At 46.4% G+C, this 23,371-nt stretch overlaps 35 non-coding genes across 35 annotated transcripts; all 35 read left to right on the forward strand.

Moving 5' to 3' along the window:
• The first annotated feature begins 39 nt into the window (after nt 1–39).
• LOC139298437 (U4 spliceosomal RNA) lies at nt 40–180 on the forward strand. The gene has a single exon (XR_011598704.1). It is a non-coding gene; the product is annotated as a U4 spliceosomal RNA (small nuclear RNA).
• A 538-nt stretch (nt 181–718) lies between these two features.
• Nucleotides 719–882, forward strand: LOC139298303 (U1 spliceosomal RNA). The gene has a single exon (XR_011598585.1). It is a non-coding gene; the product is annotated as a U1 spliceosomal RNA (small nuclear RNA).
• Nucleotides 883–1,366: 484 nt separating this feature from the next.
• Nucleotides 1,367–1,507, forward strand: LOC139298412 (U4 spliceosomal RNA). The gene has a single exon (XR_011598680.1). It is a non-coding gene; the product is annotated as a U4 spliceosomal RNA (small nuclear RNA).
• A 545-nt stretch (nt 1,508–2,052) lies between these two features.
• On the forward strand, nt 2,053–2,216 carry LOC139298307 (U1 spliceosomal RNA). Its single transcript, XR_011598589.1, has one exon. It is a non-coding gene; the product is annotated as a U1 spliceosomal RNA (small nuclear RNA).
• Nucleotides 2,217–2,710: 494 nt separating this feature from the next.
• Nucleotides 2,711–2,874, forward strand: LOC139298276 (U1 spliceosomal RNA). Its single transcript, XR_011598561.1, has one exon. It is a non-coding gene; the product is annotated as a U1 spliceosomal RNA (small nuclear RNA).
• Nucleotides 2,875–3,358: 484 nt separating this feature from the next.
• LOC139298413 (U4 spliceosomal RNA) lies at nt 3,359–3,499 on the forward strand. Its single transcript, XR_011598681.1, has one exon. It is a non-coding gene; the product is annotated as a U4 spliceosomal RNA (small nuclear RNA).
• Nucleotides 3,500–4,048: 549 nt separating this feature from the next.
• Nucleotides 4,049–4,212, forward strand: LOC139298266 (U1 spliceosomal RNA). Its single transcript, XR_011598551.1, has one exon. It is a non-coding gene; the product is annotated as a U1 spliceosomal RNA (small nuclear RNA).
• A 494-nt stretch (nt 4,213–4,706) lies between these two features.
• LOC139298213 (U1 spliceosomal RNA) lies at nt 4,707–4,870 on the forward strand. The gene has a single exon (XR_011598502.1). It is a non-coding gene; the product is annotated as a U1 spliceosomal RNA (small nuclear RNA).
• Nucleotides 4,871–5,354: 484 nt separating this feature from the next.
• Nucleotides 5,355–5,495, forward strand: LOC139298349 (U4 spliceosomal RNA). Its single transcript, XR_011598620.1, has one exon. It is a non-coding gene; the product is annotated as a U4 spliceosomal RNA (small nuclear RNA).
• A 545-nt stretch (nt 5,496–6,040) lies between these two features.
• On the forward strand, nt 6,041–6,204 carry LOC139298273 (U1 spliceosomal RNA). Its single transcript, XR_011598558.1, has one exon. It is a non-coding gene; the product is annotated as a U1 spliceosomal RNA (small nuclear RNA).
• A 494-nt stretch (nt 6,205–6,698) lies between these two features.
• On the forward strand, nt 6,699–6,862 carry LOC139298298 (U1 spliceosomal RNA). The gene has a single exon (XR_011598580.1). It is a non-coding gene; the product is annotated as a U1 spliceosomal RNA (small nuclear RNA).
• A 485-nt stretch (nt 6,863–7,347) lies between these two features.
• Nucleotides 7,348–7,488, forward strand: LOC139298414 (U4 spliceosomal RNA). The gene has a single exon (XR_011598682.1). It is a non-coding gene; the product is annotated as a U4 spliceosomal RNA (small nuclear RNA).
• A 545-nt stretch (nt 7,489–8,033) lies between these two features.
• On the forward strand, nt 8,034–8,197 carry LOC139298214 (U1 spliceosomal RNA). The gene has a single exon (XR_011598503.1). It is a non-coding gene; the product is annotated as a U1 spliceosomal RNA (small nuclear RNA).
• A 494-nt stretch (nt 8,198–8,691) lies between these two features.
• LOC139298217 (U1 spliceosomal RNA) lies at nt 8,692–8,855 on the forward strand. Its single transcript, XR_011598505.1, has one exon. It is a non-coding gene; the product is annotated as a U1 spliceosomal RNA (small nuclear RNA).
• A 484-nt stretch (nt 8,856–9,339) lies between these two features.
• On the forward strand, nt 9,340–9,480 carry LOC139298416 (U4 spliceosomal RNA). Its single transcript, XR_011598684.1, has one exon. It is a non-coding gene; the product is annotated as a U4 spliceosomal RNA (small nuclear RNA).
• Nucleotides 9,481–10,018: 538 nt separating this feature from the next.
• Nucleotides 10,019–10,182, forward strand: LOC139298235 (U1 spliceosomal RNA). Its single transcript, XR_011598522.1, has one exon. It is a non-coding gene; the product is annotated as a U1 spliceosomal RNA (small nuclear RNA).
• A 485-nt stretch (nt 10,183–10,667) lies between these two features.
• LOC139298417 (U4 spliceosomal RNA) lies at nt 10,668–10,808 on the forward strand. Its single transcript, XR_011598685.1, has one exon. It is a non-coding gene; the product is annotated as a U4 spliceosomal RNA (small nuclear RNA).
• Nucleotides 10,809–11,353: 545 nt separating this feature from the next.
• On the forward strand, nt 11,354–11,517 carry LOC139298218 (U1 spliceosomal RNA). The gene has a single exon (XR_011598506.1). It is a non-coding gene; the product is annotated as a U1 spliceosomal RNA (small nuclear RNA).
• Nucleotides 11,518–12,001: 484 nt separating this feature from the next.
• On the forward strand, nt 12,002–12,142 carry LOC139298418 (U4 spliceosomal RNA). Its single transcript, XR_011598686.1, has one exon. It is a non-coding gene; the product is annotated as a U4 spliceosomal RNA (small nuclear RNA).
• Nucleotides 12,143–12,687: 545 nt separating this feature from the next.
• On the forward strand, nt 12,688–12,851 carry LOC139298308 (U1 spliceosomal RNA). Its single transcript, XR_011598590.1, has one exon. It is a non-coding gene; the product is annotated as a U1 spliceosomal RNA (small nuclear RNA).
• A 494-nt stretch (nt 12,852–13,345) lies between these two features.
• LOC139298219 (U1 spliceosomal RNA) lies at nt 13,346–13,509 on the forward strand. Its single transcript, XR_011598507.1, has one exon. It is a non-coding gene; the product is annotated as a U1 spliceosomal RNA (small nuclear RNA).
• A 484-nt stretch (nt 13,510–13,993) lies between these two features.
• On the forward strand, nt 13,994–14,134 carry LOC139298419 (U4 spliceosomal RNA). Its single transcript, XR_011598687.1, has one exon. It is a non-coding gene; the product is annotated as a U4 spliceosomal RNA (small nuclear RNA).
• A 549-nt stretch (nt 14,135–14,683) lies between these two features.
• On the forward strand, nt 14,684–14,847 carry LOC139298267 (U1 spliceosomal RNA). Its single transcript, XR_011598552.1, has one exon. It is a non-coding gene; the product is annotated as a U1 spliceosomal RNA (small nuclear RNA).
• Nucleotides 14,848–15,509: 662 nt separating this feature from the next.
• LOC139298444 (U1 spliceosomal RNA) lies at nt 15,510–15,673 on the forward strand. The gene has a single exon (XR_011598711.1). It is a non-coding gene; the product is annotated as a U1 spliceosomal RNA (small nuclear RNA).
• Nucleotides 15,674–16,157: 484 nt separating this feature from the next.
• On the forward strand, nt 16,158–16,298 carry LOC139298420 (U4 spliceosomal RNA). The gene has a single exon (XR_011598688.1). It is a non-coding gene; the product is annotated as a U4 spliceosomal RNA (small nuclear RNA).
• A 545-nt stretch (nt 16,299–16,843) lies between these two features.
• LOC139298220 (U1 spliceosomal RNA) lies at nt 16,844–17,007 on the forward strand. The gene has a single exon (XR_011598508.1). It is a non-coding gene; the product is annotated as a U1 spliceosomal RNA (small nuclear RNA).
• A 494-nt stretch (nt 17,008–17,501) lies between these two features.
• Nucleotides 17,502–17,665, forward strand: LOC139298221 (U1 spliceosomal RNA). Its single transcript, XR_011598509.1, has one exon. It is a non-coding gene; the product is annotated as a U1 spliceosomal RNA (small nuclear RNA).
• Nucleotides 17,666–18,149: 484 nt separating this feature from the next.
• Nucleotides 18,150–18,290, forward strand: LOC139298350 (U4 spliceosomal RNA). The gene has a single exon (XR_011598621.1). It is a non-coding gene; the product is annotated as a U4 spliceosomal RNA (small nuclear RNA).
• Nucleotides 18,291–18,835: 545 nt separating this feature from the next.
• On the forward strand, nt 18,836–18,999 carry LOC139298275 (U1 spliceosomal RNA). Its single transcript, XR_011598560.1, has one exon. It is a non-coding gene; the product is annotated as a U1 spliceosomal RNA (small nuclear RNA).
• A 494-nt stretch (nt 19,000–19,493) lies between these two features.
• On the forward strand, nt 19,494–19,657 carry LOC139298236 (U1 spliceosomal RNA). Its single transcript, XR_011598523.1, has one exon. It is a non-coding gene; the product is annotated as a U1 spliceosomal RNA (small nuclear RNA).
• Nucleotides 19,658–20,142: 485 nt separating this feature from the next.
• Nucleotides 20,143–20,283, forward strand: LOC139298421 (U4 spliceosomal RNA). The gene has a single exon (XR_011598689.1). It is a non-coding gene; the product is annotated as a U4 spliceosomal RNA (small nuclear RNA).
• A 545-nt stretch (nt 20,284–20,828) lies between these two features.
• On the forward strand, nt 20,829–20,992 carry LOC139298222 (U1 spliceosomal RNA). The gene has a single exon (XR_011598510.1). It is a non-coding gene; the product is annotated as a U1 spliceosomal RNA (small nuclear RNA).
• Nucleotides 20,993–21,486: 494 nt separating this feature from the next.
• LOC139298223 (U1 spliceosomal RNA) lies at nt 21,487–21,650 on the forward strand. Its single transcript, XR_011598511.1, has one exon. It is a non-coding gene; the product is annotated as a U1 spliceosomal RNA (small nuclear RNA).
• A 484-nt stretch (nt 21,651–22,134) lies between these two features.
• LOC139298422 (U4 spliceosomal RNA) lies at nt 22,135–22,275 on the forward strand. Its single transcript, XR_011598690.1, has one exon. It is a non-coding gene; the product is annotated as a U4 spliceosomal RNA (small nuclear RNA).
• Nucleotides 22,276–22,813: 538 nt separating this feature from the next.
• LOC139298268 (U1 spliceosomal RNA) lies at nt 22,814–22,977 on the forward strand. Its single transcript, XR_011598553.1, has one exon. It is a non-coding gene; the product is annotated as a U1 spliceosomal RNA (small nuclear RNA).
• Nucleotides 22,978–23,371: the final 394 nt, after the last annotated feature.

Raw genomic sequence — 23,371 nt, forward strand, 5'->3', positions numbered from 1 at the left:
ATGGACAAGATCCAGGTTTAACTCGCAGCTTCCTTACGTAGTCTTGCGCAGAGGCAATTTCATAGTCTATGAAGTTCTGCTGAGACGTGATTATTGCTGGTTGAAAACTTAACCCAATACCCCGCCTGGATGACTTGAAATACAGTCAGCTGTGGCAATTTTTGTTAGTCTCTGAAGAGACTTTACAATTTGTATCAATAGTAAAGCCATATTCAATGAATACTAGTTGGCTACTTCTTGTACCTTGTTATGTGGAAAAGTAAAGAAAAATCAAATGTGTTGTTGTCTGCGCTGTAGGCCAATATCCACCTTCTGCGTTAGCTTGTGATAGTGGCAATGTCCATTTTGAGACCGTTGGGTACTTTTGCATTATGTCCACAAAGTGGCAGTGTTGCTGTGCAGCAGTGTTTGGCATACACCGTGAAGCTGTGTGTTGACTAATGCAATGTACCTGCGATCCCGTTGGCAGTGGGTGTGGCCTTTTAGATAGGACAAAATGAATTGCGCGCTCTCCTCTGTGAGAATGTCCTTTGTTTGTGGAAGAAATGTGCTCTAGACATTCTTCCATTGCTAGCGTGCTTAGGTCTCAGGCGTTTGTGCAGTTGCTGGGCTGCTCAGAGTCACAAAGGCACTGAACTGTGGGATTATGCGTTGTAGGCACCGTCAGCCAGGGTCCAGAGTGTGGGACTGAGCACCCTGTCTGTTACAGTTCCAATTCATACTTACCTGGCAGGGGAGACACCATGATCAAGAAGGTGGTTCACCCAGGGCGAGGCTCGGCCATTGCACTCCGGTTGTGCTGACCCCTGCGAATTCCCCAAATGTGGGAATCTGGACTGCATAATTTCTGGTAGTGGGGGACTGCGTTCGCGCTCTCCCCTGATGGATATGTTGAAGAAAAAGAATCCACAAACAAATGTGTACTTTACTGCTGCGTAAGTGGCCGATAGTAAATATCCACCTCCTGCTTCAGGCTGTGATAGTGGCAATGTTCATTTTGACACCATTGTGTAATCTTGTAATATGTCCACAAAGCGGCAGTGTTGCTGTGCAGCAGTGTCTGGTATACACCATGAAGCTGCGTGTTGACTAATGCAATGTACCTGCGATCCGGTTGGCACGAGAAGTGGGTGTAGCCTTTTAGATTGGACAAAATGAATTGCATGTTCTCCTCTGTGAGAATGTTCTTTGTTAACAATAGTACACTCACTAAAAAGGAGGGGCTTGTAATCAATAAGCCAATCACACGCAACATAAACATTTCATTGTTTTGAAATGATTGTACACTCAGTAAAGATTGGCAGATGCACCACGTGTGCTGTGACTCATGGACAAGATCCAGGTTTAACTCGCAGCTTCCTTACATATTCTTGCGCAGAGGCAATTTCATAGTCTATGAAGTTCTGCTGAGACGTGATTATTGCTGGTTGAAAACTTAACCCAATACCCCGCCTGGATGACTTGAAATACAGTCAGCTGTGGCAATTTTTGTTAGTCTCTGAAGAGACTTTACAGTTTGTATCAATAGTAAAGCCATATTCAATGAATACTAGTTGGCTACTTCTTGTACCTTGTTATGTGGAAAAGTAAAGAAAAATCAAATGTGTTGTTGTCTGCGCTGTAGGCCAATATCCACCTTCTGCGTTAGCTTGTGATAGTGGCAATGTCCATTTTGAGACCGTTGGGTACTTTTGCATTATGTCCACAAAGTGGCAGTGTTGCTGTGCAGCAGTGTTTGGCATACACCGTGAAGCTGTGTGTTGACTAATGCAATGTACCTGCGATCCCGTTGGCAGCGAGAAGTGGGTGTGGCCTTTTAGATAGGACAAAATGAATTGCGTGCTCTCCTCTGTGAGAATCTCCTTTGTTTGTGGAAGAAATGTGCTCTAGACATTCTTCCATTGCTAGCGTGCTTAGGTCTCAGGCGTTTGTGCAGTTGCTGGGCTGCTCAGAGTCACAAAGGCACTGAACTGTGGGATTATGCGTTGTAGGCATCGTCAGCCAGGGTCCAGAGTGTGGGACTGAGCACCCTGTCTGTTACAGTTCCAATTCATACTTACCTGGCTGGGGAGACACCATGATCAAGAAGGTGGTTCACCCAGGGCGAGGCTCGGCCATTGCACTCCGGTTGTGCTGACCCCTGCGAATTCCCCAAATGTGGGAATCTCGACTGCATAATTTCTGGTAGTGTGGGACTGCGTTCGCGCTCTCCCCTGATGGATATGTTGCAAAAAAAACTCACAAACAAATATGGTTGATCCTGTGTTGGACATGCGTAGGAGGCTGATACCCAATATCCACCTTCTGCCTCAGCTTGTGATAGTGGCAATGTCCATTTTGAGAACGTTGGGTACTTTTGCATTATGTCCACAAAGTGGCAGTGTTGCTGTGCAGCAGTGTTTGGCATACACCGTGAAGCTGTGTGTTGACTAATGCAATGTACCTGCGATCCCGTTGGCAGTGGGTGTGGCCTTTTAGATAGGACAAAATGAATTGCGCGCTCTCCTCTGTGAGAATGTCCTTTGTTTGTGGAAGAAATGTGCTCTAGACATTCTTCCATTGCTAGCGTGCTTAGGTCTCAGGCGTTTGTGCAGTTGCTGGGCTGCTCAGAGTCACAAAGGCACTGAACTGTGGGATTATGCGCTGTAGGCACCGTCAACCAGGGTCCAGAGTGTGGGACTGAGCACCCTGTCTGTTACAGTTCCAATTCATACTTACCTGGCAGGGGAGACACCATGATCAAGAAGGTGGTTCACCCAGGGCGAGGCTCGGCCATTGCACTCCGGTTGTGCTGACCCCTGCGAATTCCCCAAATGTGGGAATCTCGACCGCATAATTTCTGGTAGTGGGGGACTGCGTTCGCGCTCTCCCCTGATGGATATGTTGAAAAAAAAGAATCCACAAACAAATGTGTACTTTACTGCTGCGTAAGTGGCAGATAGTAAATATCCACCTCCTGCTTCAGGCTGTGATAGTGGCAATGTTCATTTTGACACCATTGTGTAATCTTGTAATATGTCCACAAAGCGGCAGTGTTGCTGTGCAGCAGTGTCTGGTATACACCATGAAGCTGCGTGTTGACTAATGCAATGTACCTGCGATCCGGTTGGCACGAGAAGTGGGTGTAGCCTTTTAGATTGGACAAAATGAATTGCATGTTCTCCTCTGTGAGAATGTTCTTTGTTAACAATAGTACACTCACTAAAAAGGAGGGGCTTGTAATCAATAAGCCAATCACACGCAACATAAACATTTCATTGTTTTGAAATGATTGTACACTCAGTAAAGATTGGCAGATGCACCACGTGTGCTGTGACTCATGGACAAGATCCAGGTTTAACTCGCAGCTTCCTTACGTATTCTTGCGCAGAGGCAATTTCATAGTCTATGAAGTTCTGCTGAGACGTGATTATTGCTGGTTGAAAACTTAACCCAATACCCCGCCTGGATGACTTGAAATACAGTCAGCTGTGGCAATTTTTGTTAGTCTCTGAAGAGACTTTACAGTTTGTATCAATAGTAAAGCCATATTCAATGAATACTAGTTGGCTACTTCTTGTATGTACCTTGTTATGTGGAAAAGTAAAGAAAAATCAAATGTGTTGTTGTCTGCGCTGTAGGCCAATATCCACCTTCTGCGTTAGCTTGTGATAGTGGCAATGTCCATTTTGAGACCGTTGGGTACTTTTGCATTATGTCCACAAAGTGGCAGTGTTGCTGTGCAGCAGTGTTTGGCATACACCGTGAAGCTGTGTGTTGACTAATGCAATGTACCTGCGATCCCGTTGGCAGCGAGAAGTGGGTGTGGCCTTTTAGATAGGACAAAATGAATTGCGTGCTCTCCTCTGTGAGAATCTCCTTTGTTTGTGGAAGAAATGTGCTCTAGACATTCTTCCATTGCTAGCGTGCTTAGGTCTCAGGCGTTTGTGCAGTTGCTGGGCTGCTCAGAGTCACAAAGGCACTGAACTGTGGGATTATGCGTTGTAGGCACCGTCAGCCAGGGTCCAGAGTGTGGGACTGAGCACCCTGTCTGTTACAGTTCCAATTCATACTTACCTGGCTGGGGAGACACCATGATCAAGAAGGTGGTTCACCCAGGGCGAGGCTCGGCCATTGCACTCCGGTTGTGCTGACCCCTGCGAATTCCCCAAATGTGGGAATCTCGACTGCATAATTTCTGGTAGTGGGGGACTGCGTTCGCGCTCTCCCCTGATGGATATGTTGCAAAAAAAACTTACAAACAAATATGTTTGATCCTGTGTTGGACATGCGTAGGAGGCTGATACCCAATATCCACCTTCTGCCTCAGCTTGTGATAGTGGCAATGTCCATTTTGAGAACGTTGGGTACTTTTGCATTATGTCCACAAAGTGGCAGTGTTGCTGTGCAGCAGTGTTTGACATACACCGTGAAGCTGTGTGTTGACTAATGCAATGTACCTGCGATCCCGTTGGCAGTGGGTGTGGCCTTTTAGATAGGACAAAATGAATTGCGCGCTCTCCTCTGTGAGAATGTCCTTTGTTTGTGGAAGAAATGTGCTCTAGACATTCTTCCATTGCTAGCGTGCTTAGGTCTCAGGCGTTTGTGCAGTTGCTGGGCTGCTCAGAGTCACAAAGGCACTGAACTGTGGGATTATGCGTTGTAGGCACCGTCAGCCAGGGTCCAGAGTGTGGGACTGAGCACCCTGTCTGTTACAGTTCCAATTCATACTTACCTGGCAGGGGAGACACCATGATCAAGAAGGTGGTTCACCCAGGGCGAGGCTCGGCCATTGCACTCCGGTTGTGCTGACCCCTGCGAATTCCCCAAATGTGGGAATCTCGACTGCATAATTTCTGGTAGTGGGGGACTGCGTTCGCGCTCTCCCCTGATGGATATGTTGAAGAAAAAGAATCCACAAACAAATGTGTACTTTACTGCTGCGTAAGTGGCAGATAGTAAATATCCACCTCCTGCTTCAGGCTGTGATAGTGGCAATGTTCATTTTGACACCATTGTGTAATCTTGTAATATGTCCACAAAGCGGCAGTGTTGCTGTGCAGCAGTGTCTGGTATACACCATGAAGCTGCGTGTTGACTAATGCAATGTACCTGCGATCCGGTTGGCACGAGAAGTGGGTGTAGCCTTTTAGATTGGACAAAATGAATTGCATGTTCTCCTCTGTGAGAATGTTCTTTGTTAACAATAGTACACTCACTAAAAAGGAGGGGCTTGTAATCAATAAGCCAATCACACGCAACATAAACATTTCATTGTTTTGAAATGATTGTACACTCAGTAAAGATTGGCAGATGCACCACGTGTGCTGTGACTCATGGACAAGATCCAGGTTTAACTCGCAGCTTCCTTACGTATTCTTGCGCAGTGGCAATTTCATAGTCTATGAAGTTCTGCTGAGACGTGATTATTGCTGGTTGAAAACTTAACCCAATACCCCGCCTGGATGACTTGAAATACAGTCAGCTGTGGCAATTTTTGTTAGTCTCTGAAGAGACTTTACAGTTTGTATCAATAGTAAAGCCATATTCAATGAATACTAGTTGGCTACTTCTTGTACCTTGTTATGTGGAAAAGTAAAGAAAAATCAAATGTGTTGTTGTCTGCGCTGTAGGCCAATATCCACCTTCTGCGTTAGCTTGTGATAGTGGCAATGTCCATTTTGAGACCGTTGGGTACTTTTGCATTATGTCCACAAAGTGGCAGTGTTGCTGTGCAGCAGTGTTTGGCATACACCGTGAAGCTGTGTGTTGACTAATGCAATGTACCTGCGATCCCGTTGGCAGCGAGAAGTGGGTGTGGCCTTTTAGATAGGACAAAATGAATTGCGTGCTCTCCTCTGTGAGAATCTCCTTTGTTTGTGGAAGAAATGTGCTCTAGACATTCTTCCATTGCTAGCGTGCTTAGGTCTCAGGCGTTTGTGCAGTTGCTGGGCTGCTCAGAGTCACAAAGGCACTGAACTGTGGGATTATGCGTTGTAGGCATCGTCAGCCAGGGTCCAGAGTGTGGGACTGAGCACCCTGTCTGTTACAGTTCCAATTCATACTTACCTGGCTGGGGAGACACCATGATCAAGAAGGTGGTTCACCCAGGGCGAGGCTCGGCCATTGCACTCCGGTTGTGCTGACCCCTGCGAATTCCCCAAATGTGGGAATCTCGACTGCATAATTTCTGGTAGTGGGGGACTGCGTTCGCGCTCTCCCCAGATGGATATGTTGCAAAAAAAACTCACAAACAAATATGTTTGATCCTGTGTTGGACATGCGTAGGAGGCTGATACCCAATCTCCACCTTCTGCCTCAGCTTGTGATAGTGGCAATGTCCATTTTGAGAACGTTGGGTACTTTTGCATTATGTCCACAAAGTGGCAGTGTTGCTGTGCAGCAGTGTTTGGCATACACCGTGAAGCTGTGTGTTGACTAATGCAATGTACCTGCGATCCCGTTGGCAGTGGGTGTGGCCTTTTAGATAGGACAAAATGAATTGCGCGCTCTCCTCTGTGAGAATGTCCTTTGTTTGTGGAAGAAATGTGCTCTAGACATTCTTCCATTGCTAGCGTGCTTAGGTCTCAGGCGTTTGTGCAGTTGCTGGGCTGCTCAGAGTCACAAAGGCACTGAACTGTGGGATTATGCGTTGTAGGCACCGTCAGCCAGGGTCCAGAGTGTGGGACTGAGCACCCTGTCTGTTACAGTTCCAATTCATACTTACCTGGCAGGGGAGACACCATGATCAAGAAGGTGATTCACCCAGGGCGAGGCTCGGCCATTGCACTCCGGTTGTGCTGACCCCTGCGGATTCCCCAAATGTGGGAATCTCGACTGCATAATTTCTGGTAGTGGGGGACTGCGTTCGCGCTCTCCCCTGATGGATATGTTGAAGAAAAAGAATCCACAAACAAATGTGTACTTTACTGCTGCGTAAGTGGCCGATAGTAAATATCCACCTCCTGCTTCAGGCTGTGATAGTGGCAATGTTCATTTTGACACCATTGTGTAATCTTGTAATATGTCCACAAAGCGGCAGTGTTGCTGTGCAGCAGTGTCTGGTATACACCATGAAGCTGCGTGTTGACTAATGCAATGTACCATGCGATCCGGTTGGCACGAGAAGTGGGTGTAGCCTTTTAGATTGGACAAAATGAATTGCATGTTCTCCTCTGTGAGAATGTTCTTTGTTAACAATAGTACACTCACTAAAAAGGAGGGGCTTGTAATCAATAAGCCAATCACACGCAACATAAACATTTCATTGTTTTGAAATGATTGTACACTCAGTAAAGATTGGCAGATGCACCACGTGTGCTGTGACTCATGGACAAGATCCAGGTTTAACTCGCAGCTTCCTTACGTATTCTTGCGCAGAGGCAATTTCATAGTCTATGAAGTTCTGCTGAGACGTGATTATTGCTGGTTGAAAACTTAACCCAATACCCCGCCTGGATGACTTGAAATACAGTCAGCTGTGGCAATTTTTGTTAGTCTCTGAAGAGACTTTACAATTTGTATCAATAGTAAAGCCATATTCAATGAATACTAGTTGGCTACTTCTTGTACCTTGTTATGTGGAAAAGTAAAGAAAAATCAAATGTGTTGTTGTCTGCGCTGTAGGCCAATATCCACCTTCTGCGTTAGCTTGTGATAGTGGCAATGTCCATTTTGAGACCGTTGGGTACTTTTGCATTATGTCCACAAAGTGGCAGTGTTGCTGTGCAGCAGTGTTTGGCATACACCGTGAAGCTGTGTGTTGACTAATGCAATGTACCTGCGATCCCGTTGGCAGCGAGAAGTGGTTGTGGCCTTTTAGATAGGACAAAATGAATTGCGTGCTCTCCTCTGTGAGAATGTCCTTTGTTTGTGGAAGAAATGTGCTCTAGACATTCTTCCATTGCTAGTGTGCTTAGGTCTCAGGCGTTTGTGCAGTTGCTGGGCTGCTCAGAGTCACAAAGGCACTGAACTGTGGGATTATGCGTTGTAGGCACCGTCAGCCAGGGTCCAGAGTGTGGGACTGAGCACCCTGTCTGTTACAGTTCCAATTCATACTTACCTGGCAGGGGAGACACCATGATCAAGAAGGTGGTTCACCCAGGGCGAGGCTCGGCCATTGCACTCCGGTTGTGCTGACCCCTGCGAATTCCCCAAATGTGGGAATCTCGACTGCATAATTTCTGGTAGTGGGGGACTGCGTTCGCGCTCTCCCCTGATGGATATGTTGCAAAAAAAACTCACAAACAAATATGGTTGATCCTGTGTTGGACATGCGTAGGAGGCTGATACCCAATATCCACCTTCTGCCTCAGCTTGTGATAGTGGCAATGTCCATTTTGAGAACGTTGGGTACTTTTGCATTATGTCCACAAAGTGGCAGTGTTGCTGTGCAGCAGTGTTTGGCATACACCGTGAAGCTGTGTGTTGACTAATGCAATGTACCTGCGATCCCGTTGGCAGTGGGTGTGGCCTTTTAGATAGGACAAAATGAATTGCGCGCTCTCCTCTGTGAGAATGTCCTTTGTTTGTGGAAGAAATGTGCTCTAGACATTCTTCCATTGCTAGCGTGCTTAGGTCTCAGGCGTTTGTGCAGTTGCTGGGCTGCTCAGAGTCACAAAGGCACTGAACTGTGGGATTATGCGCTGTAGGCACCGTCAGCCAGGGTCCAGAGTGTGGGACTGAGCACCCTGTCTGTTACAGTTCCAATTCATACTTACCTGGCAGGGGAGACACCATGATCAAGAAGGTGGTTCACCCAGGGCGAGGCTCGGCCATTGCACTCCGGTTGTGCTGACCCCTGCGAATTCCCCAAATGTGGGAATCTCGACTGCATAATTTCTGGTAGTGGGGGACTGCGTTCGCGCTCTCCCCTGATGGATATGTTGAAAAAAAAGAATCCACAAACAAATGTGTACTTTACTGCTGCGTAAGTGGCAGATAGTCAATATCCACCTCCTGCTTCAGGCTGTGATAGTGGCAATGTTCATTTTGACACCATTGTGTAATCTTGTAATATGTCCACAAAGCGGCAGTGTTGCTGTGCAGCAGTGTCTGGTATACACCATGAAGCTGCGTGTTGACTAATGCAATGTACCTGCGATCCGGTTGGCACGAGAAGTGGGTGTAGCCTTTTAGATTGGACAAAATGAATTGCATGTTCTCCTCTGTGAGAATGTTCTTTGTTAACAATAGTACACTCACTAAAAAGGAGGGGCTTGTAATCAATAAGCCAATCACACGCAACATAAACATTTCATTGTTTTGAAATGATTGTACACTCAGTAAAGATTGGCAGATGCACCACGTGTGCTGTGACTCATGGACAAGATCCAGGTTTAACTCGCAGCTTCCTTACGTATTCTTGCGCAGAGGCAATTTCATAGTCTATGAAGTTCTGCTGAGACGTGATTATTGCTGGTTGAAAACTTAACCCAATACCCCGCCTGGATGACTTGAAATACAGTCAGCTGTGGCAATTTTTGTTAGTCTCTGAAGAGACTTTACAGTTTGTATCAATATTAAAGCCATATTCAATGAATACTAGTTGGCTACTTCTTGTACCTTGTTATGTGGAAAAGTAAAGAAAAATCAAATGTGTTGTTGTCTGCGCTGTAGGCCAATATCCACCTTCTGCGTTAGTTTGTGATAGTGGCAATGTCCATTTTGAGACCGTTGGGTACTTTTGCATTATGTCCACAAAGTGGCAGTGTTGCTGTGCAGCAGTGTTTGGCATACACCGTGAAGCTGTGTGTTGACTAATGCAATGTACCTGCGATCCCGTTGGCAGTGGGTGTGGCCTTTTAGATAGGACAAAATGAATTGCGCGCTATCCTCTGTGAGAATGTCCTTTGTTTGTGGAAGAAATGTGCTCTAGACATTCTTCCATTGCTAGCGTGCTTAGGTCTCAGGCGTTTGTGCAGTTGCTGGGCTGCTCAGAGTCACAAAGGCACTGAACTGTGGGATTATGCGTTGTAGGCACCGTCAGCCAGGGTCCAGAGTGTGGGAGTGAGCACCCTGTCTGTTACAGTTCCAATTCATACTTACCTGGCAGGGGAGACACCATGATCAAGAAGGTGGTTCACCCAGGGCGAGGCTCGGCCATTGCACTCCGGTTGTGCTGACCCCTGCGGATTCCCCAAATGTGGGAATCTCGACTGCATAATTTCTGGTAGTGGGGGACTGCGTTCGCGCTCTCCCCTGATGGATATGTTGAAGAAAAAGAATCCACAAACAAATGTGTACTTTACTGCTGCGTAAGTGGCCGATAGTAAATATCCACCTCCTGCTTCAGGCTGTGATAGTGGCAATGTTCATTTTGACACCATTGTGTAATCTTGTAATATGTCCACAAAGCGGCAGTGTTGCTGTGCAGCAGTGTCTGGTATACACCATGAAGCTGCGTGTTGACTAATGCAATGTACCATGCGATCCGGTTGGCACGAGAAGTGGGTGTAGCCTTTTAGATTGGACAAAATGAATTGCATGTTCTCCTCTGTGAGAATGTTCTTTGTTAACAATAGTACACTCACTAAAAAGGAGGGGCTTGTAATCAATAAGCCAATCACACGCAACATAAACATTTCATTGTTTTGAAATGATTGTACACTCAGTAAAGATTGGCAGATGCACCACGTGTGCTGTGACTCATGGACAAGATCCAGGTTTAACTCGCAGCTTCCTTACGTATTCTTGCGCAGAGGCAATTTCATAGTCTATGAAGTTCTGCTGAGACGTGATTATTGCTGGTTGAAAACTTAACCCAATACCCCGCCTGGATGACTTGAAATACAGTCAGCTGTGGCAATTTTTGTTAGTCTCTGAAGAGACTTTACAATTTGTATCAATAGTAAAGCCATATTCAATGAATACTAGTTGGCTACTTCTTGTACCTTGTTATGTGGAAAAGTAAAGAAAAATCAAATGTGTTGTTGTCTGCGCTGTAGGCCAATATCCACCTTCTGCGTTAGCTTGTGATAGTGGCAATGTCCATTTTGAGACCGTTGGGTACTTTTGCATTATGTCCACAAAGTGGCAGTGTTGCTGTGCAGCAGTGTTTGGCATACACCGTGAAGCTGTGTGTTGACTAATGCAATGTACCTGCGATCCCGTTGGCAGCGAGAAGTGGTTGTGGCCTTTTAGATAGGACAAAATGAATTGCGTGCTCTCCTCTGTGAGAATGTCCTTTGTTTGTGGAAGAAATGTGCTCTAGACATTCTTCCATTGCTAGTGTGCTTAGGTCTCAGGCGTTTGTGCAGTTGCTGGGCTGCTCAGAGTCACAAAGGCACTGAACTGTGGGATTATGCGTTGTAGGCACCGTCAGCCAGGGTCCAGAGTGTGGGACTGAGCACCCTGTCTGTTACAGTTCCAATTCATACTTACCTGGCAGGGGAGACACCATGATCAAGAAGGTGGTTCACCCAGGGCGAGGCTCGGCCATTGCACTCCGGTTGTGCTGACCCCTGCGAATTCCCCAAATGTGGGAATCTCGACTGCATAATTTCTGGTAGTGGGGGACTGCGTTCGCGCTCTCCCCTGATGGATATGTTGAAAAAAAAGAATCCACAAACAAATGTGTACTTTACTGCTGCGTAAGTGGCAGATAGTCAATATCCACCTCCTGCTTCAGGCTGTGACAGTGGCAGTGTTCATTTTGACACCATTGTGTAATCTTGTAATATGTCCACAAAGCGGCAGTGTTGCTGTGCAGCAGTGTCTGGTATACACCATGAAGCTGCGTGTTGACTAATGCAATGTACCTGCGATCCGGTTTGCACGAGAAGTGGGTGTAGCCTTTTAGATTGGACAAAATGAATTGCATGTTCTCCTCTGTGAGAATGTTCTTTGTTAACAATAGTACACTCACTAAAAAGGAGGGGCTTGTAATCAATAAGCCAATCACACGCAACATAAACATTTCATTGTTTTGAAATGATTGTACACTCAGTAAAGATTGGCAGATGCACCACGTGTGCTGTGACTCATGGACAAGATCCAGGTTTAACTCGCAGCTTCCTTACGTATTCTTGCGCAGAGGCAATTTCATAGTCTATGAAGTTCTGCTGAGACGTGATTATTGCTGGTTGAAAACTTAACCCAATACCCCGCCTGGATGACTTGAAATACAGTCAGCTGTGGCAATTTTTGTTAGTCTCTGAAGAGACTTTACAGTTTGTATCAATAGTAAAGCCATATTCAATGAATACTAGTTGGCTACTTCTTGTACCTTGTTATGTGGAAAAGTAAAGAAAAATCAAATGTGTTGTTGTCTGCGCTGTAGGCCAATATCCACCTTCTGCGTTAGCTTGTGATAGTGGCAATGTCCATTTTGAGACCGTTGGGTACTTTTGCATTATGTCCACAAAGTGGCAGTGTTGCTGTGCAGCAGTGTTTGGCATACACCGTGAAGCTGTGTGTTGACTAATGCAATGTACCTGCGATCCCGTTGGCAGCGAGAAGTGGGTGTGGCCTTTTAGATAGGACAAAATGAATTGCGTGCTCTCCTCTGTGAGAATCTCCTTTGTTTGTGGAAGAAATGTGCTCTAGACATTCTTCCATTGCTAGCGTGCTTAGGTCTCAGGCGTTTGTGCAGTTGCTGGGCTGCTCAGAGTCACAAAGGCACTGAACTGTGGGATTATGCGTTGTAGGCATCGTCAGCCAGGGTCCAGAGTGTGGGACTGAGCACCCTGTCTGTTACAGTTCCAATTCATACTTACCTGGCTGGGGAGACACCATGATCAAGAAGGTGGTTCACCCAGGGCGAGGCTCGGCCATTGCACTCCGGTTGTGCTGACCCCTGCGAATTCCCCAAATGTGGGAATCTCGACTGCATAATTTCTGGTAGTGTGGGACTGCGTTCGCGCTCTCCCCTGATGGATATGTTGCAAAAAAAACTCACAAACAAATATGGTTGATCCTGTGTTGGACATGCGTAGGAGGCTGATACCCAATATCCACCTTCTGCCTCAGCTTGTGATAGTGGCAATGTCCATTTTGAGAACGTTGGGTACTTTTGCATTATGTCCACAAAGTGGCAGTGTTGCTGTGCAGCAGTGTTTGGCATACACCGTGAAGCTGTGTGTTGACTAATGCAATGTACCTGCGATCCCGTTGGCAGTGGGTGTGGCCTTTTAGATAGGACAAAATGAATTGCGCGCTCTCCTCTGTGAGAATGTCCTTTGTTTGTGGAAGAAATGTGCTCTAGACATTCTTCCATTGCTAGCGTGCTTAGGTCTCAGGCGTTTGTGCAGTTGCTGGGCTGCTCAGAGTCACAAAGGCACTGAACTGTGGGATTATGCGCTGTAGGCACCGTCAGCAACGGTCCAGAGTGTGGGACTGAGCACCCTGTCTGTTACAGTTCCAATTCATACTTACCTGGCAGGGGAGACACCATGATCAAGAAGGTGGTTCACCCAGGGCGAGGCTCGGCCATTGCACTCCGGTTGTGCTGACCCCTGCGAATTCCCCAAATGTGGGAATCTCGACTGCATAATTTCTGGTAGTGGGGGACTGCGTTCGCGCTCTCCCCTGATGGATATGTTGAAAAAAAAGAATCCACAAACAAATGTGTACTTTACTGCTGCGTAAGTGGCAGATAGTAAATATCCACCTCCTGCTTCAGGCTGTGATAGTGGCAATGTTCATTTTGACACCATTGTGTAATCTTGTAATATGTCCACAAAGCGGCAGTGTTGCTGTGCAGCAGTGTCTGGTATACACCATGAAGCTGCGTGTTGACTAATGCAATGTACCTGCGATCCGGTTGGCACGAGAAGTGGGTGTAGCCTTTTAGATTGGACAAAATGAATTGCATGTTCTCCTCTGTGAGAATGTTCTTTGTTAACAATAGTACACTCACTAAAAAGGAGGGGCTTGTAATCAATAAGCCAATCACACGCAACATAAACATTTCATTGTTTTGAAATGATTGTACACTCAGTAAAGATTGGCAGATGCACCACGTGTGCTGTGACTCATGGACAAGATCCAGGTTTAACTCGCAGCTTCCTTACGTATTCTTGCGCAGAGGCAATTTCATAGTCTATGAAGTTCTGCTGAGACGTGATTATTGCTGGTTGAAAACTTAACCCAATACCCCGCCTGGATGACTTGAAATACAGTCAGCTGTGGCAATTTTTGTTAGTCTCTGAAGAGACTTTACAGTTTGTATCAATAGTAAAGCCATATTCAATGAATACTAGTTGGCTACTTCTTGTATGTACCTTGTTATGTGGAAAAGTAGAGAAAAATCAAATGTGTTGTTGTCTGCGCTGTAGGCCAATATCCACCTTCTGCGTTAGCTTGTGATAGTGGCAATGTCCATTTTGAGACCGTTGGGTACTTTTGCATTATGTCCACAAAGTGGCAGTGTTGCTGTGCAGCAGTGTTTGGCATACACCGTGAAGCTGTGTGTTGACTAATGCAATGTACCTGCGATCCCGTTGGCAGCGAGAAGTGGGTGTGGCCTTTTAGATAGGACAAAATGAATTGCGTGCTCTCCTCTGTGAGAATCTCCTTTGTTTGTGGAAGAAATGTGCTCTAGACATTCTTCCATTGCTAGCGTGCTTAGGTCTCAGGCGTTTGTGCAGTTGCTGGGCTGCTCAGAGTCACAAAGGCACTGAACTGTGGGATTATGCGTTGTAGGCACCGTCAGCCAGGGTCCAGAGTGTGGGACTGAGCACCCTGTCTGTTACAGTTCCAATTCATACTTACCTGGCTGGGGAGACACCATGATCAAGAAGGTGGTTCACCCAGGGCGAGGCTCGGCCATTGCACTCCGGTTGTGCTGACCCCTGCGAATTCCCCAAATGTGGGAATCTCGACTGCATAATTTCTGGTAGTGGGGGACTGCGTTCGCGCTCTCCCCTGATGGATATGTTGCAAAAAAAACTTACAAACAAATATGTTTGATCCTGTGTTGGACATGCGTAGGAGGCTGATACCCAATATCCACCTTCTGCCTCAGCTTGTGATAGTGGCAATGTCCATTTTGAGAACGTTGGGTACTTTTGCATTATGTCCACAAAGTGGCAGTGTTGCTGTGCAGCAGTGTTTGACATACACCGTGAAGCTGTGTGTTGACTAATGCAATGTACCTGCGATCCCGTTGGCAGTGGGTGTGGCCTTTTAGATAGGACAAAATGAATTGCGCGCTCTCCTCTGTGAGAATGTCCTTTGTTTGTGGAAGAAATGTTATTATTATTTTATTATTTTTATTCTTATTCTTATTTTAGCTTTTATATTCTACTTATTTGTTATCAAAACAATAGCACCTTCAGACCACAGCAAATTCCTTGTAATGTATGTTACTTGGCAATAAACAGTTTCTGATTCTGATTCTGATTCTGATTCTGATTCTGATTCTCTAGACATTCTTCCATTGCTAGCGTGCTTAGGTCTCAGGCGTTTGTGCAGTTGCTGGGCTGCTCAGAGTCACAAAGGCACTGAACTGTGGGATTATGCGTTGTAGGCACCGTCAGCCAGGGTCCAGAGTGTGGGACTGAGCACCCTGTCTGTTACAGTTCCAATTCATACTTACCTGGCAGGGGAGACACCATGATCAAGAAGGTGGTTCACCCAGGGCGAGGCTCGGCCATTGCACTCCGGTTGTGCTGACCCCTGCGAATTCCCCAAATGTGGGAATCTCGACTGCATAATTTCTGGTAGTGGGGGACTGCGTTCGCGCTCTCCCCCGATGGATATGTTGAAGAAAAAGAATCCACAAACAAATGTGTACTTTACTGCTGCGTAAGTGGCCGATAGTAAATATCCACCTCCTGCTTCAGGCTGTGATAGTGGCAATGTTCATTTTGACACCATTGTGTAATCTTGTAATATGTCCACAAAGCGGCAGTGTTGCTGTGCAGCAGTGTCTGGTATACACCATGAAGCTGCGTGTTGACTAATGCAATGTACCTGCGATCCGGTTGGCACGAGAAGTGGGTGTAGCCTTTTAGATTGGACAAAATGAATTGCATGTTCTCCTCTGTGAGAATGTTCTTTGTTAACAATAGTACACTCACTAAAAAGGAGGGGCTTGTAATCAATAAGCCAATCACACGCAACATAAACATTTCATTGTTTTGAAATGATTGTACACTCAGTAAAGATTGGCAGATGCACCACGTGTGCTGTGACTCATGGACAAGATCCAGGTTTAACTCGCAGCTTCCTTACGTATTCTTGCGCAGAGGCAATTTCATAGTCTATGAAGTTCTGCTGAGACGTGATTATTGCTGGTTGAAAACTTAACCCAATACCCCGCCTGGATGACTTGAAATACAGTCAGCTGTGGCAATTTTTGTTAGTCTCTGAAGAGACTTTACAATTTGTATCAATAGTAAAGCCATATTCAATGAATACTAGTTGGCTACTTCTTGTACCTTGTTATGTGGAAAAGTAAAGAAAAATCAAATGTGTTGTTGTCTGCGCTGTAGGCCAATATCCACCTTCTGCGTTAGCTTGTGATAGTGGCAATGTCCATTTTGAGACCGTTGGGTACTTTTGCATTATGTCCACAAAGTGGCAGTGTTGCTGTGCAGCAGTGTTTGGCATACACCGTGAAGCTGTGTGTTGACTAATGCAATGTACCTGCGATCCCGTTGGCAGCGAGAAGTGGTTGTGGCCTTTTAGATAGGACAAAATGAATTGCGTGCTCTCCTCTGTGAGAATGTCCTTTGTTTGTGGAAGAAATGTGCTCTAGACATTCTTCCATTGCTAGTGTGCTTAGGTCTCAGGCGTTTGTGCAGTTGCTGGGCTGCTCAGAGTCACAAAGGCACTGAACTGTGGGATTATGCGTTGTAGGCACCGTCAGCCAGGGTCCAGAGTGTGGGACTGAGCACCCTGTCTGTTACAGTTCCAATTCATACTTACCTGGCAGGGGAGACACCATGATCAAGAAGGTGGTTCACCCAGGGCGAGGCTCGGCCATTGCACTCCGGTTGTGCTGACCCCTGCGAATTCCCCAAATGTGGGAATCTCGACTGCATAATTTCTGGTAGTGGGGGACTGCGTTCGCGCTCTCCCCTGATGGATATGTTGCAAAAAAAACTCACAAACAAATATGTTTGATCCTGTGTTGGACATGCGTAGGAGGCTGATACCCAATATCCACCTTCTGCATCAGCTTGTGATAGTGGCAATGTCCATTTTGAGAACGTTGGGTACTTTTGCATTATGTCCACAAAGTGGCAGTGTTGCTGTGCAGCAGTGTTTGGCATACACCGTGAAGCTGTGTGTTGACTAATGCAATGTACCTGCGATCCCGTTGGCAGTGGGTGTGGCCTTTTAGATAGGACAAAATGAATTGCGCGCTCTCCTCTGTGAGAATGTCCTTTGTTTGTGGAAGAAATGTGCTCTAGACATTCTTCCATTGCTAGCGTGCTTAGGTCTCAGGCGTTTGTGCAGTTGCTGGGCTGCTCAGAGTCACAAAGGCACTGAACTGTGGGATTATGCGCTGTAGGCACCGTCAGCCAGGGTCCAGAGTGTGGGACTGAGCACCCTGTCTGTTACAGTTCCAATTCATACTTACCTGGCAGGGGAGACACCATGATCAAGAAGGTGGTTCACCCAGGGCGAGGCTCGGCCATTGCACTCCGGTTGTGCTGACCCCTGCGAATTCCCCAAATGTGGGAATCTCGACTGCATAATTTCTGGTAGTGGGGGACTGCGTTCGCGCTCTCCCCTGATGGATATGTTGAAAAAAAAGAATCCACAAACAAATGTGTACTTTACTGCTGCGTAAGTGGCAGATAGTAAATATCCACCTCCTGCTTCAGGCTGTGATAGTGGCAATGTTCATTTTGACACCATTGTGTAATCTTGTAATATGTCCACAAAGCGGCAGTGTTGCTGTGCAGCAGTGTCTGGTATACACCATGAAGCTGCGTGTTGACTAATGCAATGTACCTGCGATCCGGTTGGCACGAGAAGTGGGTGTAGCCTTTTAGATTGGACAAAATGAATTGCATGTTCTCCTCTGTGAGAATGTTCTTTGTTAACAATAGTACACTCACTAAAAAGGAGGGGCTTGTAATCAATAAGCCAATCACACGCAACATAAACATTTCATTGTTTTGAAATGATTGTACACTCAGTAAAGATTGGCAGATGCACCACGTGTGCTGTGACTCATGGACAAGATCCAGGTTTAACTCGCAGCTTCCTTACGTATTCTTGCGCAGTGGCAATTTCATAGTCTATGAAGTTCTGCTGAGACGTGATTATTGCTGGTTGAAAACTTAACCCAATACCCCGCCTGGATGACTTGAAATACAGTCAGCTGTGGCAATTTTTGTTAGTCTCTGAAGAGACTTTACAGTTTGTATCAATAGTAAAGCCATATTCAATGAATACTAGTTGGCTACTTCTTGTACCTTGTTATGTGGAAAAGTAAAGAAAAATCAAATGTGTTGTTGTCTGCGCTGTAGGCCAATATCCACCTTCTGCGTTAGCTTGTGATAGTGGCAATGTCCATTTTGAGACCGTTGGGTACTTTTGCATTATGTCCACAAAGTGGCAGTGTTGCTGTGCAGCAGTGTTTGGCATACACCGTGAAGCTGTGTGTTGACTAATGCAATGTACCTGCGATCCCGTTGGCAGCGAGAAGTGGGTGTGGCCTTTTAGATAGGACAAAATGAATTGCGTGCTCTCCTCTGTGAGAATCTCCTTTGTTTGTGGAAGAAATGTGCTCTAGACATTCTTCCATTGCTAGCGTGCTTAGGTCTCAGGCGTTTGTGCAGTTGCTGGGCTGCTCAGAGTCACAAAGGCACTGAACTGTGGGATTATGCGTTGTAGGCATCGTCAGCCAGGGTCCAGAGTGTGGGACTGAGCACCCTGTCTGTTACAGTTCCAATTCATACTTACCTGGCTGGGGAGACACCATGATCAAGAAGGTGGTTCACCCAGGGCGAGGCTCGGCCATTGCACTCCGGTTGTGCTGACCCCTGCGAATTCCCCAAATGTGGGAATCTCGACTGCATAATTTCTGGTAGTGGGGGACTGCGTTCGCGCTCTCCCCAGATGGATATGTTGCAAAAAAAACTCACAAACAAATATGTTTGATCCTGTGTTGGACATGCGTAGGAGGCTGATACCCAATCTCCACCTTCTGCCTCAGCTTGTGATAGTGGCAATGTCCATTTTGAGAACGTTGGGTACTTTTGCATTATGTCCACAAAGTGGCAGTGTTGCTGTGCAGCAGTGTTTGGCATACACCGTGAAGCTGTGTGTTGACTAATGCAATGTACCTGCGATCCCGTTGGCAGTGGGTGTGGCCTTTTAGATAGGACAAAATGAATTGCGCGCTCTCCTCTGTGAGAATGTCCTTTGTTTGTGGAAGAAATGTGCTCTAGACATTCTTCCATTGCTAGCGTGCTTAGGTCTCAGGCGTTTGTGCAGTTGCTGGGCTGCTCAGAGTCACAAAGGCACTGAACTGTGGGATTATGCGTTGTAGGCACCGTCAGCCAGGGTCCAGAGTGTGGGACTGAGCACCCTGTCTGTTACAGTTCCAATTCATACTTACCTGGCAGGGGAGACACCATGATCAAGAAGGTGGTTCACCCAGGGCGAGGCTCGGCCATTGCACTCCGGTTGTGCTGACCCCTGCGGATTCCCCAAATGTGGGAATCTCGACTGCATAATTTCTGGTAGTGGGGGACTGCGTTCGCGCTCTCCCCTGATGGATATGTTGAAGAAAAAGAATCCACAAACAAATGTGTACTTTACTGCTGCGTAAGTGGCCGATAGTAAATATCCACCTCCTGCTTCAGGCTGTGATAGTGGCAATGTTCATTTTGACACCATTGTGTAATCTTGTAATATGTCCACAAAGCGGCAGTGTTGCTGTGCAGCAGTGTCTGGTATACACCATGAAGCTGCGTGTTGACTAATGCAATGTACCATGCGATCCGGTTGGCACGAGAAGTGGGTGTAGCCTTTTAGATTGGACAAAATGAATTGCATGTTCTCCTCTGTGAGAATGTTCTTTGTTAACAATAGTACACTCACTAAAAAGGAGGGGCTTGTAATCAATAAGCCAATCACACGCAACATAAACATTTCATTGTTTTGAAATGATTGTACACTCAGTAAAGATTGGCAGATGCACCACGTGTGCTGTGACTCATGGACAAGATCCAGGTTTAACTCGCAGCTTCCTTACGTATTCTTGCGCAGAGGCAATTTCATAGTCTATGAAGTTCTGCTGAGACGTGATTATTGCTGGTTGAAAACTTAACCCAATACCCCGCCTGGATGACTTGAAATACAGTCAGCTGTGGCAATTTTTGTTAGTCTCTGAAGAGACTTTACAATTTGTATCAATAGTAAAGCCATATTCAATGAATACTAGTTGGCTACTTCTTGTACCTTGTTATGTGGAAAAGTAAAGAAAAATCAAATGTGTTGTTGTCTGCGCTGTAGGCCAATATCCACCTTCTGCGTTAGCTTGTGATAGTGGCAATGTCCATTTTGAGACCGTTGGGTACTTTTGCATTATGTCCACAAAGTGGCAGTGTTGCTGTGCAGCAGTGTTTGGCATACACCGTGAAGCTGTGTGTTGACTAATGCAATGTACCTGCGATCCCGTTGGCAGCGAGAAGTGGTTGTGGCCTTTTAGATAGGACAAAATGAATTGCGTGCTCTCCTCTGTGAGAATGTCCTTTGTTTGTGGAAGAAATGTGCTCTAGACATTCTTCCATTGCTAGTGTGCTTAGGTCTCAGGCGTTTGTGCAGTTGCTGGGCTGCTCAGAGTCACAAAGGCACTGAACTGTGGGATTATGCGTTGTAGGCACCGTCAGCCAGGGTCCAGAGTGTGGGACTGAGCACCCTGTCTGTTACAGTTCCAATTCATACTTACCTGGCAGGGGAGACACCATGATCAAGAAGGTGGTTCACCCAGGGCGAGGCTCGGCCATTGCACTCCGGTTGTGCTGACCCCTGCGAATTCCCCAAATGTGGGAATCTCGACTGCATAATTTCTGGTAGTGGGGGACTGCGTTCGCGCTCTCCCCTGATGGATATGTTGCAAAAAAAACTTACAAACAAATATGTTTGATCCTGTGTTGGACATGCGTAGGAGGCTGATACCCAATATCCACCTTCTGCCTCAGCTTGTGATAGTGGCAATGTCCATTTTGAGAACGTTGGGTACTTTTGCATTATGTCCACAAAGTGGCAGTGTTGCTGTGCAGCAGTGTTTGGCATACACCGTGAAGCTGTGTGTTGACTAATGCAATGTACCTGCGATCCCGTTGGCAGTGGGTGTGGCCTTTTAGATAGGACAAAATGAATTGCGCGCTCTCCTCTGTGAGAATGTCCTTTGTTTGTGGAAGAAATGTGCTTTAGACATTCTTCCATTGCTAGCGTGCTTAGGTCTCAGGCGTTTGTGCAGTTGCTGGGCTGCTCAGAGTCACAAAGGCACTGAACTGTGGGATTATGCGTTGTAGGCACCGTCAGCCAGGGTCCAGAGTGTGGGACTGAGCACCCTGTCTGTTACAGTTCCAATTCATACTTACCTGGCAGGGGAGACACCATGATCAAGAAGGTGGTTCACCCAGGGCGAGGCTCGGCCATTGCACTCCGGTTGTGCTGACCCCTGCGAATTCCCCAAATGTGGGAATCTCGACTGCATAATTTCTGGTAGTGGGGGACTGCGTTCGCGCTCTCCCCTGATGGATATGTTGAAGAAAAAGAATCCACAAACAAATGTGTACTTTACTGCTGCGTAAGTGGCCGATAGTAAATATCCACCTCCTGCTTCAGGCTGTGATAGTGGCAATGTTCATTTTGACACCATTGTGTAATCTTGTAATATGTCCACAAAGCGGCAGTGTTGCTGTGCAGCAGTGTCTGGTATACACCATGAAGCTGCGTGTTGACTAATGCAATGTACCTGCGATCCGGTTGGCACGAGAAGTGGGTGTAGCCTTTTAGATTGGACAAAATGAATTGCATGTTCTCCTCTGTGAGAATGTTCTTTGTTAACAATAGTACACTCACTAAAAAGGAGGGGCTTGTAATCAATAAGCCAATCACACGCAACATAAACATTTCATTGTTTTGAAATGATTGTACACTCAGTAAAGATTGGCAGATGCACCACGTGTGCTGTGACTCATGGACAAGATCCAGGTTTAACTCGCAGCTTCCTTACGTATTCTTGCGCAGAGGCAATTTCATAGTCTATGAAGTTCTGCTGAGACGTGATTATTGCTGGTTGAAAACTTAACCCAATACCCCGCCTGGATGACTTGAAATACAGTCAGCTGTGGCAATTTTTGTTAGTCTCTGAAGAGACTTTACAGTTTGTATCAATAGTAAAGCCATATTCAATGAATACTAGTTGGCTACTTCTTGTACCTTGTTATGTGGAAAAGTAAAGAAAAATCAAATGTGTTGTTGTCTGCGCTGTAGGCCAATATCCACCTTCTGCGTTAGTTTGTGATAGTGGCAATGTCCATTTTGAGACCGTTGGGTACTTTTGCATTATGTCCACAAAGTGGCAGTGTTGCTGTGCAGCAGTGTTTGGCATACACCGTGAAGCTGTGTGTTGACTAATGCAATGTACCTGCGATCCCGTTGGCAGTGGGTGTGGCCTTTTAGATAGGACAAAATGAATTGCGTGCTCTCCTCTGTGAGAATCTCCTTTGTTTGTGGAAGAAATGTGCTCTAGACATTCTTCCATTGCTAGCGTGCTTAGGTCTCAGGCGTTTGTGCAGTTGCTGGGCTGCTCAGAGTCACAAAGGCACTGAACTGTGGGATTATGCGTTGTAGGCACCGTCAGCCAGGGTCCAGAGTGTGGGACTGAGCACCCTGTCTGTTACAGTTCCAATTCATACTTACCTGGCTGGGGAGACACCATGATCAAGAAGGTGGTTCACCCAGGGCGAGGCTCGGCCATTGCACTCCGGTTGTGCTGACCCCTGCGAATTCCCCAAATGTGGGAATCTCGACTGCATAATTTCTGGTAGTGGGGGACTGCGTTCGCGCTCTCCCCTGATTGATATGTTGCAAAAAAAACTCACAAACAAATATGTTTGATCCTGTGTTGGACATGCGTAGGAGGCTGATACCCAATATCCACCTTCTGCCTCAGCTTGTGATAGTGGCAATGTCCATTTTGAGAACGTTGGGTACTTTTGCATTATGTCCACAAAGTGGCAGTGTTGCTGTGCAGCAGTGTTTGACATACACCGTGAAGCTGTGTGTTGACTAATGCAATGTACCTGCGATCCCGTTGGCAGTGGGTGTGGCCTTTTAGATAGGACAAAATGAATTGCGCGCTCTCCTCTGTGAGAATGTCCTTTGTTTGTGGAAGAAATGTGCTCTAGACATTCTTCCATTGCTAGCGTGCTTAGGTCTCAGGCGTTTGTGCAGTTGCTGGGCTGCTCAG

This window comes from Enoplosus armatus, chromosome 15, assembly GCF_043641665.1.
Source record: "Enoplosus armatus isolate fEnoArm2 chromosome 15, fEnoArm2.hap1, whole genome shotgun sequence".
In the NCBI taxonomy this organism is placed as follows: Eukaryota; Metazoa; Chordata; class Actinopteri; order Centrarchiformes; family Enoplosidae; genus Enoplosus; species Enoplosus armatus.